Here is a 13,861-nt window from a genome sequence, read left to right as displayed (position 1 = left end):
AGAGTCGACTTGGTGAGACTACTTGGTGGGGTGACCTGATGAACAAACCTAAAGAGTCAACCTGGTGAGAGTACTCGGTGGGCCGACCTGGCAGGGTGACTTGGTGAGAAAACTTAAAGAGTCGACTTGGTGAGAGTAGTTGGTGGGCTGACCTGATGGGGTGACTTGACGAATGAACTTAAAGAGTCAACTTGGTGGGCCGACCTGGCGGGGTGACTTGGTGAGCAAACTTAAAGAGTCGACTTGGTGAGAGTAGTTGGTGGGCTGACCTGACGGGGTGACTTGATGAATGAACTTAAAGAGTCGACTTGGTGGGCCGACTTGGCAGAGTGACTTCATGAACGAACTTAAAGAGTCCACTTGGTGGGTCATCCTGGTGGGGTGACTTGATGAACAAACTTAAAGAGTCAACTTGGTGAGAGTAATTTGTGGGCTGACCTAGCGGGGTGACCTGATGAATGAACTTAAAGAGTCGACTTGGTGGGGTGACTTGATGAACGCACTTGAAGGGTCGACTTGGTGGGGTGACTCTATGAATGGACCTAAAGAGTTGACTTGGTGAGAGTACTTGGTGGGGTGACTTGATGAAAGGACTTAAATGACTTGGTGAGCCAACCTGGCTAGCAAAATTGGCAAGCAAACTTATAGAATCGACTTGCTGTCCCCAGCCAGGATCGCATGCCTGGGTCGACCCAACTTGGGTCACCCGACTCTGTCGCCCCAACCTCGAGCGACCCGACTGGGTCGCCAGAGTGGGTCAACCAAGGGAAAAAAAAATTTAAAAAAATCATGGGAGGCCCTGTACAGCGAAAAGTGCTAAATTTTGGGCATTACAAAATAAAATAAAAAACAAGTTACCCACTTTTGGATCATGCACAAGTTTCTGTTCACGTATTGCCGAGCCGACTCGAGGCGTTATGCCTAGCTAGCCAGATTCGATGTAGGGTAGCCGAAATGATCCGATTTGAGAATTTTCTTTATAAAAAGAGATCATGATAGGCCCCATAAGGAAAAAAAGAATGAAATTTTGGGAGTTCAAAAAAAAATGTTACCCGGTTTTGATTCGCGCATAGGGCTCAGGTCACGTAGCATTGAGGTGCCCTAGGTGACATGATTCGAGTGAAAAGTCGACGATGGCATGAGATGTGCAAAAACATTGGAGGCCATTAAGGCTTGAGGTGGGTCGGGTTGAAAACTTTGGGCGTTAACCAAAAAGAAAAAGTTAACTGCTTTTGGATCCCGTACATGGCTCGGGGCACTTAGAATCAAATCGAGCACGGTGACATGAGTCGTGCAAAAAATTTTGAGATGACTCGAGTCAGGGCATCCGACTCTATCCAAGTTCAAAACTTTGGGACTTGACAAAAAAAAGAAAAAAGAAAAATTTACCCAATTTTGGATCACGTAAGTGACTCGGGCCACTCAGAATCAAGTCGAGTGCGGTTACATGAGTCGAGCGAAAAAAAAATGGAGGCAGTTAAGGCTCGAGGCAATTCGAGTCGAGGTAGCTGAGTCGATTCGAAAACTTTGGCCGTTAGCCAAAAAAAGAGTTAATCGCTTTTGGATCACGTACATGACTTGGGGTGCATAGAATCAAGTCAAGCACGGTGACATGAGTGGTTCAAAAAAATTGTAGGCGATAAGGCTCGAGGTGATTTGAGTCGGGGTTGCTGACATGATTCGGGTTGAAATCTTTGGGTGTTAACCAAAGAAGGAAGAAGTTAACCACCTTTGGATCACATACATGACTCGAGGCACCAAGTCGAGCATGGTGACATGAGTCCTACGAAAGAATTGGAGGTGGTTAAGGCTCGAGGCGATACGAGTTGGGGTTGCCAACACAATTTGGGTTGAAAACATTGGGTGTTAACCCAAAAAAAGAGTTGACCGCCTTTGGATCACGCACATGACTCGGCGCACTTAGAATCATGTCAAGCACGGTGACATGAGTCGTGTGAAAAAATTGGAGGCAGTTAAGGCTCGACGCGATTTGAGTCAAGGTTTGGGTAGTTGGGGCAATTCGTGTCAGGGTTGCCGACACGGTTCGAGTTGAAAACTTTGGGCATTAACCCAAAAAAAAAAAGTTGACCTCTTTTGGACCACCTACATGACTCAGGGAACTTAGAATCAAGTCGAGCACGGTGACATGCGTTGTGCAAAAAATTTGAAGGCGATTTGAGTCGGGGTAGCCAACTCGATTTGAGTTCAAAACTTTGGGCGTTAACCAAAAAAATAAGTTGACCGATTTTGGATCACGTACATGAGTTGTCTGCCCTCGTGAAAATTACAAAACCCGGGGACCTGCCTGGAATTTGCAGTCGAAAGATTTTTCTGCCCTCACAAAAATTTACAAACCCCACCCGCTCGAAATTTGGACTTGGAAGATTTTTTTGCCCTCGTGGAATTTACAAACCCCACCCGCTCAGAATTTGGCACTTGGAAATTATGAAACCTCGCCCGCCCAAAATTTGGACTTGGAAGATTTTTCTGCCCTCATAGAAATTGCAAACCCGACCCACATAGAAATTGCACTTGGAAGACTTTTTCGCACTCGCAGAAATCACAAAACCCCACCCGCGGGGAATTCGACACTTGGGAAATTTTTCTGCCCTTCTGAAAATTGCAAACCCCACCAGCTCAGAATTTGGGACTCGGGAGATTTTTTTGCCATCGTGGAAATTTTACAAAACCCCACTCACCCAAAATTTGGCACTCAGGAGATTTTTCTGCCCTGGCAAAAATTTCTACAAAACCCCTCCCTCCCGTCTGGAATTTGGCACTTACAATACCCAGTCACTTATTTAAGTCGTCTGCAAAAGATTCTTCTCGCCGACTGCTTGAAATTAATATCCAAGGCTGCTCGAACGAGCTAGTGCACCGATCGAAGATGGCCAATGACATGGGCCCCTGGGAGTGCAAGAGCACCCCTACTGCGGGTCACGATGTAGCCGAAGAGAGATATGCGCCACATCTAGCGTGGATTCTGACTTAGAGGCATTCTGTCATAATCTGACACACGGTAGCTTTGCGCCACTGGCCTTTCAACCAAGCGCGATGACCAAATGTGTGAATCAACAGTTCCTCTCGTACTAAGTTGAATTACTATTGCGGCGTGGATCATCAGTAGGGTAAAACTAACCTGTCTCACGATGGTCTAAACCCAGCTCACGTTCCCTATTGGTGGGTGAACAATCCAACACTTGGTGAATTCTGCTTCACAATGATAGGAAGAGCTAACATCAAAGGATCAAAAAGCAACGTCGCTATGAATGCTTGGCTGCCACAAGCCAGTTATCCCTGTGGTAACTTTTCTGACACCTCTAGCTTCAAATTCTGAAAGTCTAAAGGATCGATAGGCCACGCTTTCATGGTTTGTATTCGTACTGAAAATGAAAATCAAATGAGCTTTTACCCTTTTGTTCCACACGAGATTTCTATTCTCGTTGAGCTCATCTTAGGACACCTATGTTATCTTTTAACAAATGTGCCACCCTAGCCAAACTCCCCACCTGACAATGTCTTCCGCCCGGATCGCCACGCCAAGACGCAGCTTAGGGCCAAAAATAGGGGCATTGCCCCGTCTTTGTCGCACGAAATAAGTAAAATAACGTTAAAAGTAGTGGTATTTCACTTGCGCTCGAAAGCTCCCACTTATTCTACACCTCTCAAGTCATTTCACAAAGTCAGACTAGAGTCAAGCTCAACAAGGTCTTCTTTCCCCGCTGATTCCGCCAAGCCTGTTCCCTTGGCTGTGGTTTCACTAGATAGTAGATAGGGACAGTGGGAATCTTGTTAATCCATTCATGCACGTCACTAATTAGATGATGAGGCATTTGGCTACCTTAAGAGAGTCATAGTTACTCTCGTTGTTTACCCGCACTTGGTTGAATTTCTTCACTTTGACATTCAGAGCACTGGGCAGAAATCACATTGCATCAGCATCCGCAGGGACCATCATAATTCTTTGTTTTAATTAAACAGTCAGATTCCCCTTGTTCATACCAGTTCTGAGTTGACTGTTCATCGCCTAGGGAAAGCCCTCCGAAGGGGGCGTCCTGCGTCCGTCGCCCGATCAGCATGCGACGGCCTGCCCTCACCGTGGGAATAGCTCGGGCAGGCCGCCAATAGCCCACGAGTTTGGGGCGCAGACCCCTAGGCCCAACCCTCAGAGCCAATCCTTTTCCCAAAGTTACGGATCCATTTTGCCGACTTCCCTTACCTACATTGTTCTATTGACTAGAGGTTGTTCACCTTGGAGACCTGATGCGGTTATGAGTATGATCGGGTGTGAATGGTACTCGGTCCTCTAGATTTTCAAGGGCTACCGAAGGCACACCAAACACCACGGGACGTGCGGTGCTCTTCCAGCTGCTGGACCCTATCTCCGGTTGAACCGATTTCAGGGTGGGCAGGCTGTTAAAAAGAAAAGATAACTCTTCCTGGGGCCCTCGCCGATGTCTCCAGATTTCCTAACATTATTGTCTGCCGCCACGTCCCAGTTCGGGAATATTAACCCGATTTCCTTTTGATGATCATGCAAAGTGCGCCCTTGAAACAGGGTTTCCCCATCTCTTAGGATCGACTAACCCATGTCCAAGTGCTGTTCACATGGAACCTTTCCCCACTTCAGTCTTTAAAGTTCTCATTTGAATATTTGCTACTACCACCAAGATCTGCACTGGGGGCCGGTCCACCTAGGCTCACGCCAAGGGTTTTGCAACAACCCCCGCGTCCTCCTACTCATCGGAGCCTGACACTTGCCCCGACGGCCAAGTATAGGTTGCGCACTTCAGCACCATCCATTTTTGGGACTAGTTGATTCGGAAGGTGAGTTGTTACACACTCCTTAGCGGATTTTGACTTCCATGACCACCGTCCTACTATCTTAATCAACCAACACACTTTGTGGGATCTGGGTTAGCGCGCAATTTGGCACCATAACTTGGCTTTCGGTTCATCCTGCATCGCCAATTTTGCTTACCAAAAATGGCCCACTTGGAGCTTGCGATTCCGTGGCATGGCTCAACAGAGTAGCCGCGCTGACTTACCTATTTAAAGTTTGAGAATAGGTCGAGGGCGTTACGCCCCTGATGCATCTAATCATTTTCTTTACCCGATAAAACTCACACATGAGCTCCAGCTATCCTGAGGGAAACTTCGAAGGAAACCAGCTACTAGACAATTCGATTAGTCTTTCGCCCCTATACCCAAGTCAGACGAACGATTTGCATGTCAGTATCACTGCGGGCCTCCACCAGAGTTTCCTCTAGCTTCGCCCTACTCAAGCATAGTTGACCATCTTTCGGGTCCCAACAGGTGTGCTCGCACTCAAACCCTTCACAGAAGATCAGGGTCGGTCGGTGGTGCACCCCCTGAGAGGGGATCTCGCCAGTCAACTTCCTTGTGCCTCGCAGGTTTTCCCAACCCGCCAACTCGCACACATGTTAGACTCCTTGGTTTATGTTTCAAGACGGGTCGGATGGAAAGCCTGCTAGCCAGTGCCATGAGCACATAGGTGCCCGAGAGCCCACCGTAAAATCACGCGCTTCGCTCGTTGACCACCGCGATGGAAGTATTTGTGTGACTAGAAGGTCGCACTTTTGCCACCGCGATAGCTCGGGCTGACACGTCCCTCGAACCGAGCGGCGGACCTGCTCACACCATTCTGCATCCAACTGGGGCACATTGTAGGCCTTCATCCACTTCCCTCTTGGCAATTTCAAGCACTCTTTAACTCTCTTTTCAAAGTCCTTTTCATCTTTCCCTCGTGGTACTTTTTCGCTATCTATCTCTCGCTCGTATTTAGCCTTGGACATAATTTACCACCCGATTAGGGCTTCATTCCTGAACAACCTGACTCGTCGACAGCGCCTCATGGTGCGACAGGGTCTGGACCCAAAGGGGCTCTCACCCTCTCTGGCACCCCCTTCCAGGGGACTTGGGCCTAGTCCATCACTGAGGATGCTTCTATAGACTACAATTCGACAGGCGCGACCATCGATTTCCATGCTGGGCTCTTTCTGGTTTGCTCGCCATTACTAGGGGAATCCTGGTAAGTTTCTTTTCCTTCGCTTATTGATATTCTTAAACTCAGTGGGTACTCACGCCTGACTTGGGGACATGGTAGAGATGCAGCAATGCCTGCACTACAGTGGGCCGCTGAGCCTAGAATAAAGTTCCTCGTGAGGAATCATTCGATTGGCACAAACCTACGCTAGCCTTTGCGAGCCATCGCTCATCGCGATGGATCGACAGACCTCATGCTCATTTCAGCTGACTGCGCACCACTTGCAGATGTGGATGACCATCTCCGCTCCTTGTTGGGGAGGGAAAAAAAATTTTGTTGTGACGCCCAAGAAGACGTGCCCTTGGCCGAGGCCTCAGGCGCAACTTGCGTTCAAAGACTTGATGATTCACAGGATTCTGCAATTCACACTAAGTATCGCATTTTGCTACATTATTCATCGTGTTGAGAGCCAAGATATCCGTTGCCAAGAGTCATGATTTTGTTTTATTTTTGTCTTTCAGTGACCCAAGTGCACAAGGCGCTGGCTCGCACTTTGTTCTTTGGATTTCTAAGGTGCGCGATGCACCCATGTGTTGGGTATTGACACATCCTGAACCCTGAGCACCCAACGGGTGCAACGAGGAATGCTGTGGTGTGTCCCCACCCCATCACCTTGCAAAGGTGGGAGGCGAGGCATGGGAGAGCCATGTTAGTGGACGGGGCCCCTGCCCCACAAATCATGCGAGTGCACCCATCCTAAACATAGAATGCTCCAAGCGACGAGTCAACACACCTAGGAAAGGCAACAGGGGGTTGCAGCAGTCCTGACTTTCCGTCGTCGAAATGACAGATCCCTGGCATAGTGCCGCACATGTGATTGAACCATGAAATCTCAACGGGGGATGAGGCTCGGACCCCCTCTGAACTGCAACTAAGTAGAGACCTCTCGCTCTGATGCGGACATCATTCAAAGGCACTAATCCTAATCCAGATTGCATCCGAGTCTCTTCTTCACCCTGCGAGGAATCCACGCTTTCAATCACGGGCATTCGATGTGACCCTCGACCTTGATGGTGCTGGACCCATAGCTTGGCCGTCCAGCACATCGCTGTAGGGCCGAGTGTCCACACGTCGCCAAGATTTTAGGGGTGGGGAGGAGGCCAGCTCCATCTCCTACATGCTTCAGGGTCTCAAACTGACAATGATCCTACCGCAGGTTCACCTACGGTAACCTTGTTACGACTTCTCCTTCCTCTAAATGATAAGGTTCAGTGAACTTCTCACGATGTTGCCGACAGGAACCGTCGTCGTCGCCATGATCCGAACATTTCACCAGATCATTCAATTGGTAGGAGCGACGGGCGATGTGTACAAAGGGCAAGGACGTAGTCAACACGAGCTGATGACTCGCGCTTACTAGTAATTCCTCGTTGAAGATCAATAATTGCAATGGTCTATCCCCATCATGATGCAATTTGGCAAGATTTCCCAAACCTTTTGGGCCAAGGAGAGAAACTCATTGGTTGCATCAGTGTAGTGCGCCTACAGCCCAGAACATCTAAGGGCATCACAGACCTGTTATTGCCTCAAACTTCCATGGCCTAGGAGGCCATAGTCCCTCTAAGAAGCTGGCCGCGAAGGGGAACCTCTGCGTAGCTAGTTAGCAGACTGAGGTCTCGTTCGTTAACAAAATTAACCAGAAAAATCGCTCCACCAACTAAGAACGGCCATGCGCCACCACCCATAGAATCAAGAAAGAGCTCTCAATCTGTCAATCCTTACTATGTCTGGACCTGGTAAGTTTCCCCGTGTTGAGTCAAATTAAGCCCCAGGCTCCACTCCTGGTGGTGCCCTTCCGTCAATTCCTTTAAGTTTCAGCCTTGCGACCATACTCCCCCTAGAACCCAAACACTCTGATTTCTCAGAAGGTGCTGGCAGAGTCCTTAGAGCAACATCCGCCGATCCCTGGTCGACATCATTTATGGTTGAGACTAGGACGATATCTGATCATCTTCAAGCCCCCAACTTTCATTCTTGATTAATGAAAACATCCTTGGCAAATTCTTTCGCAGTGGTTCATCTTCCATAAATCCAAGAATTTAACCTCTGAAAATGAAATACGAATGCCCCCGACAGTCCCTATTAATGATTACTCTGGTCCCAAAGGCCAGGAACACGCCGCCGGTAGAAGGGACGTAAGGGCCAGTGCACACCCAGAAGGCAGACTGACCATGATGACCCAGTATTGTTATTTATTGTCACTACCTCCCCGTGTCAGGATTGGGTAATTTGTACGCCTGCTGCCTTCCTTGGATGTGGTAGCCATTTCTCAGGCTCCCTCTTCGGAATCGAACCCTAATTCTCCGTCACCCATCACCACCATGGTAGGCCTCTATCCTACCATCGAAATTAGATAGGGCAAAAATTTGAATGAAGCATCGCCAGCACAAAGGCCGTGCAATCCGTCGAGTTATCATCAATCACCAGAATAGCGGGCGAGCCCGCACTGGCCTTTTATCTAATAAATGCATCCCTTCCGAGAGTTGGGATTTGGTGCATGTATTAGCTCTAGAAATACTACAGTTATCCAAGTAGCAAAGTACCATCAAAGAAACTATAACTGATTTAATGAGCCATCCGCAATTTCACAGTCTGAAATAGTTCATACTTAGACATGCATGGCTTAATCTTTGAGACAAGCATATGACTACTGGCAGGATCGACCAAGTAGCTTCTAACAATGAGGGGACCCCCAAGTCCTGCTATAGCCAAGGGATGCCCACCGCGATGGGAAATTGAAATTTGCATTCGCTCCATCATGCATCCAAATATAATCCGTCGCACAAGCAACAAGAATGATGTTCACAGCACATGCAGGACTCACAATGCTCAAAGATTTCACTCAAGAGGAAAGTGTCCTATTGTTGACCGGAGAGGGTCGAATAGGGAGCCTTGGTTCACAGCCACCTGGGAAGAACATCCCGTACGGAACCCTTTACCCTCGAACTTGCTGTCGCCACTACTCGGAAGGAAGCTTCGAGTCTGTATGAGATGCACCGCGCACGTAGCCACCTCAATTGTAAGGCCACTCAGAGACATCCATTTCCCAGGCATATGCCTCCTACACGCCTGTTGAGGTGCACCCACACAGAAAAAATCCTTCTCAATCGCAACAAACATTTTCCCATGATGAAGAGCTGGTTGCCGAAGTGCCAATAGAGACCATCGTGCTGAAGGGTGAAGGGTCATGGGAGTCAAAAACATGGCTGGTTATGCGATTGGCGAGGGCATCACTGTGTACGCGACCACCTCAATTATAAGGCCACTCAAGGGCATTGTGTATAACACCCCCTCCACACATTTATAGGTGATGAGAGCCTACCCACATACACAGACATGTCTAACCTCTGGAAAATATCTCCTTTCCCAGCACAGCCTCACTAACCGTTCCCCGTGACACGTGATCTGGAAGCACAGGTACAAAAAAGTTCCTATGGGTGAACACTCTCACACTAGCATTGTCGAACAAGCTTCAATCTCATGCACATGCACATACCGAAGAACTGCACCATGAGGGAACCACCTACGAGCACCCACATCTCGGCAAAAAGCCTGAGAAGAACATCTCGTACGAAACCCGTTCCCCCAAAATCCTCGAATCACAAATGCTCGTAGTAGAGTCGTAATGCAAAGATGTACACCACACATGTGACCGAGTAAGGACACTCAGAGACATCCATTTCCCAGGCATATGCCCCCTACATGCTTTTTGGTGCACCCTGTACAAATGGCCATACTTCAACAAGTCCTCCCAGAATTTCACATCTGAAGAGAGATGAAACGCCTTGGGCTTTTTGTCCATACAATGCAAACACTGAACACTATCTTTAGGGGGGAGCTGAAGAAGAGTATCTCCCGCAGAACCCATGAGCCATAGCCATTCGGATCACACAGGGTAGGACAGGGCATGGAGAGTTTTCGCATCCAATTAAAATTATCGATAATACTTTATGCATCTACTGGCCTGGACCACAAAGGCTGTCACGACAGTGCCATGCACTTTTGTAGGATGAGATAGTGAAGAGGCAAGCATGCACCAAGAATGCACTAGCGAATATATTATGCGGCAACCAAACCTTTCACCGGCCCCACTCTCAATCCTAAGGCTCTACCAATCATAAAAAACTTAGGGTAGAGAGTCGACCCTTGATGAAATTAGGGACATCAAGAAATGCACCCATGCAACCATCTCTTTCCTTCTTGTCATCCAGGCAGGATAAAAATGCAATGATAGAACGTGCCAATGAGACGGAGCCCTTGGCTAAAAGATACAACTCCATACACACTCATCAACAACCGCATCTTAGAATTGAGCACCAAATGTGCAGTGTGTTGCAAGCCGTGTAGACACCTACATATAGGGTATATCTAACAAAAAAAAGTGACAAGTACTTCCCACCAGCTCTGCCACTGCGATATTACTGAATGGGATATATACTCACCGCCATAGATTAATGACCATCATTACCGTCTCAGAATAGATACAAGCACATCGAGTTTCATCCGATCAATAGGATGAATTTCACCTTGAAGGGGCCCAATCCAAAAGTTTTGGAGGTCATCTCCTAGAACTCTCAAGAACAAGGCCCATCTTACATGCAAACTCTACTACTGCGCAAACATAGGTTGCAATTAAAGAGAAATTGCAAGGCTGTCACAATGGCCAGAGGCCAATGCTCCGACTAAGTCAATTTTCTCTTGCAATCACCATGCCACTGTTCACAGAGAGATCTCCCCATTCACTTGTGACGCCACGCACAATCCAAGTGCTAGATGCGAGCTCGCCCTTGAAAGGCCACTTTCCAAGGCATCCCCCGATGACACATTAGAACGACAACTGCTGTCAAACCATTCCCAATGTTGTGCCGATTGAGTTGGCACAGAGGCAACCTTGGGGAGCTCCCACATAGCAATCAGGATGTGCTTTCATACCCATCTCTCACAAAGACCAATGTTAGCTATGAAAAAATTTGGAATCCAAGGGCTCACATCCATCGATATCGTTGGCACTGGGTCTATATACAAAGGCCACGGAGAGGTTTCGAGAAGAGAAGCCCCCCTGCTCACTCGCACAAACATCCCAAATTCTAGACACAAGCTCACACCCTTAGCATCACTCTCTAAATCACCTCAATGACACACATTGGAATGACAACCACTGTCGAACAACTCCCAAAATTGTGGCAATGGAGTGAGAAAGAGGAGCAACTTTGGGGAGAGGTGCATAGCAAATGGGCTGCTCCTTCATTTTGCTCTTATATATAGATCCGATGTCACTGATTTCATTTGGAATCTGAGGCTGCATTCATCCTTGCCCACACGAGCAATGGCTCTTTTGATCGAATGGCCATGGGGAGCTTCTGATAAAAAAGGCTCCCTTGTCACTCATGATGCGCAGCCCAACTGCTAGACGATGGCTCGCCCTTCAGATCGCTGCCCAGGCAACCACCACAATGGCACCATTGGAATGACAACTGCTATCGAACCATTCCGAAAATTTTGTGCCAAAGAAGTTGTTGTGAGGAGAATGACTCTGGGGAGAGAGTACTCGCATAGCAAAATCAGGATGGCTTCCCGGCCCTTCCAATAGAGAGACGATGCTGGTGCCAATATTCGAAATCTGAATAACGTGTCTTTCTTGAACACCAGCACTGATTCTATTGGGGAGGGTCACCGAGAGCTTTTGTTATCAAAGCCTCCCATTGTAGCCAGGATAGGCACGCAAAAAATTTTGCTAGAGCTCCAAGCACCCACCCACCTCAAGGCTAGAGACAAGGGCTTGCCATTAGATCAACTTCGAAATCGTAGAACAGACGCGGTGTAGAATGGCAACCATTGCCAAGTCTCTTCCGTATTTGCATCAGTCAAGTGATCGAAGAAGGTGATCTAAGATAGGGTCCAAGCATAGACATTCATTGATGGATTCGCGCCGATGGCATAAATTTATGCAATACCCGAGCAACATCGGACAGAGGCGCTAGACGAGGGCTAGCATTTTAGATCGAGTTTTAAAATCACGAAGAAGACACGGTGAGGGCTGGCAACCACTGCCAAACCTTTTTCTGAAATTGCGCCAGCTGAGTTACAAGAAAACATGATCTAAAGGAGAGTCCAGGAATAGCACCCTCGAAGGTGGACTTCATGCCCCTCTAATTAATTCAACGTCGACGTCCACCATTTCAAAATCTGACATATCCATCTACCCTGACAGCGGCGTTGAATCATTGAGGGGGGCACGGGAGAGGCTCGCAGCAACCACCTCTCCCATTGTAGCCATGATAGGCACGCAAAAAAATTTGCTAGAGCACCAAAGCACCCACCTCATGGCTATAGACAAGGGCTCGCCATCATATCAACTTCCAAATCACAGAACAAATGCCATGTAGAATGGCAACCGCTGCCAAGCCTCTTGCGTAATTGCGTCAGTCGAGTGATCAAAGAAGGAGATCTAAGAGAGGGTCCAAGCGTAGGCATTCATTGGGGGATTCGTCCTAATGGAAAAAATTTATGCAATACCCAAGAAACACCAGACGGAGGTGCTAGACGAGGGCTCCCATTTTAGATCAGGTTTTAAAATCACCAAGTTGACGTGGTGAGTGCCGGCAACCGCTGCCAAACCTTTTTCTGAAATTGTGCCAACTGAGTGACACGAAAACATGATCTAATGGAGAGTCCAGGAATAGCACCCTCGAGGGTGGGCTTCATGCCCCTCTAATTGATTCAACATCAGCGTCCACTGTTTCAAAATCTGACATATCCATCTGCCCTGACAGCGGCATTGAATCAATGAGGGGGGCACGAGAGAGGCTCACGGCAACCAGCTCTCCCATTGTAGCCATGATAGGCACGCAAAATTTTTTTCTAGAGTACCAAGCACCCACCTCATGGCTAGAGACAAGGGCTCACCATTAGATCAACTTCAAAATCAAACAACAGACGCGGTGTAGAATGGCAACCGCTGCCAAGCCTCTTTCGTAATTGTGTCGGTAGAGTGATCGAAGAAGGTGATCTAAGAGAGTGTCCAAGCATAGGCATTCGTTGGGGGATTCACACCGATGGCAAAAATTTATGCAACACCCGAGCAACATCGTACAGAGGTGCTAGACGAGGGCTCCCATTTTAGATCAAGTTTTAAAATCACCAAGTAGACACGGTGAGGGTTGGCAACCGTTGCCAAACCTTTTTCTGAAATTGTGCCAGATGAGTGACAAGAAAACATGATCTAAAGGAGAGTCTAGAAATAGCACCCTCGAGGGTGGGCTTCATGCCCCTCTAATTGATTCAACGTCGGCGTCCACCATTTCAAAATCCAACATATCCATCCGCCCTGATAGCGATGTTGAATCAATGAGGGGGGCACGGGAGAGGCTCACGGCAACCACCTCTCCCATTGTAGCCATGACAGGCATGCAAAAAATTTTGCTAGAGTGCCAAGCACCAACCTCATGGCTAGAGACAAGGGTTCGCCATTAGATCAACTTCAAAATTGCAGAACGGATGCGGTGTAGAATGGCAACTGCTGCCAAGTCTCTTCCATAATTGCGTCGGTCGAGTGATCAAAGAAGGTAATCTAAGAGAGGGTCCAAGCATTGGCATTCGTTGGGGGATTTGCGCCGATGGCATAAATTTATAAAATACCCTAGCAACATCGAACGAAGGTGCTAGACGAGGGCTCCCATTTCAGATTGAGTTTTAAAATCACTGAGTAGATGCGGTGAAGGCTGGCAACCGCTGCCAAACCTTTTTGCAAAATTGTGCCAGCTGAGTGTCAAGAAAACATGATCTAAAGGAGAG

General features: G+C 48.0%; 2 non-coding genes and 1 pseudogene across 2 annotated transcripts; all 3 read right to left on the bottom strand.

Annotated features, from left to right (window-relative positions):
• Nucleotides 1-2,716: 2,716 nt before the first annotated feature.
• Nucleotides 2,717-6,121, bottom strand: LOC149548679 (25S ribosomal RNA). The gene has a single exon (XR_016354912.1). It is a non-coding gene; the product is annotated as a 25S ribosomal RNA (ribosomal RNA).
• A 225-nt stretch (nt 6,122-6,346) lies between these two features.
• LOC149548678 (5.8S ribosomal RNA) lies at nt 6,347-6,500 on the bottom strand. The gene has a single exon (XR_016354840.1). It is a non-coding gene; the product is annotated as a 5.8S ribosomal RNA (ribosomal RNA).
• Nucleotides 6,501-7,206: 706 nt separating this feature from the next.
• Nucleotides 7,207-8,737, bottom strand: LOC149548677 (18S ribosomal RNA; annotated as a pseudogene).
• Nucleotides 8,738-13,861: the final 5,124 nt, after the last annotated feature.

Source organism: Cupressus sempervirens, chromosome 7 (genome assembly GCF_028749045.1).
Source record: "Cupressus sempervirens isolate cs-2001-9-10 chromosome 7, ASM2874904v1, whole genome shotgun sequence".
NCBI classification, from domain to species: Eukaryota; Viridiplantae; Streptophyta; class Pinopsida; order Cupressales; family Cupressaceae; genus Cupressus; species Cupressus sempervirens.
Note: the sequence above shows the minus strand (reverse complement) of the source record. Positions and strands in the feature narration are given on the sequence as shown.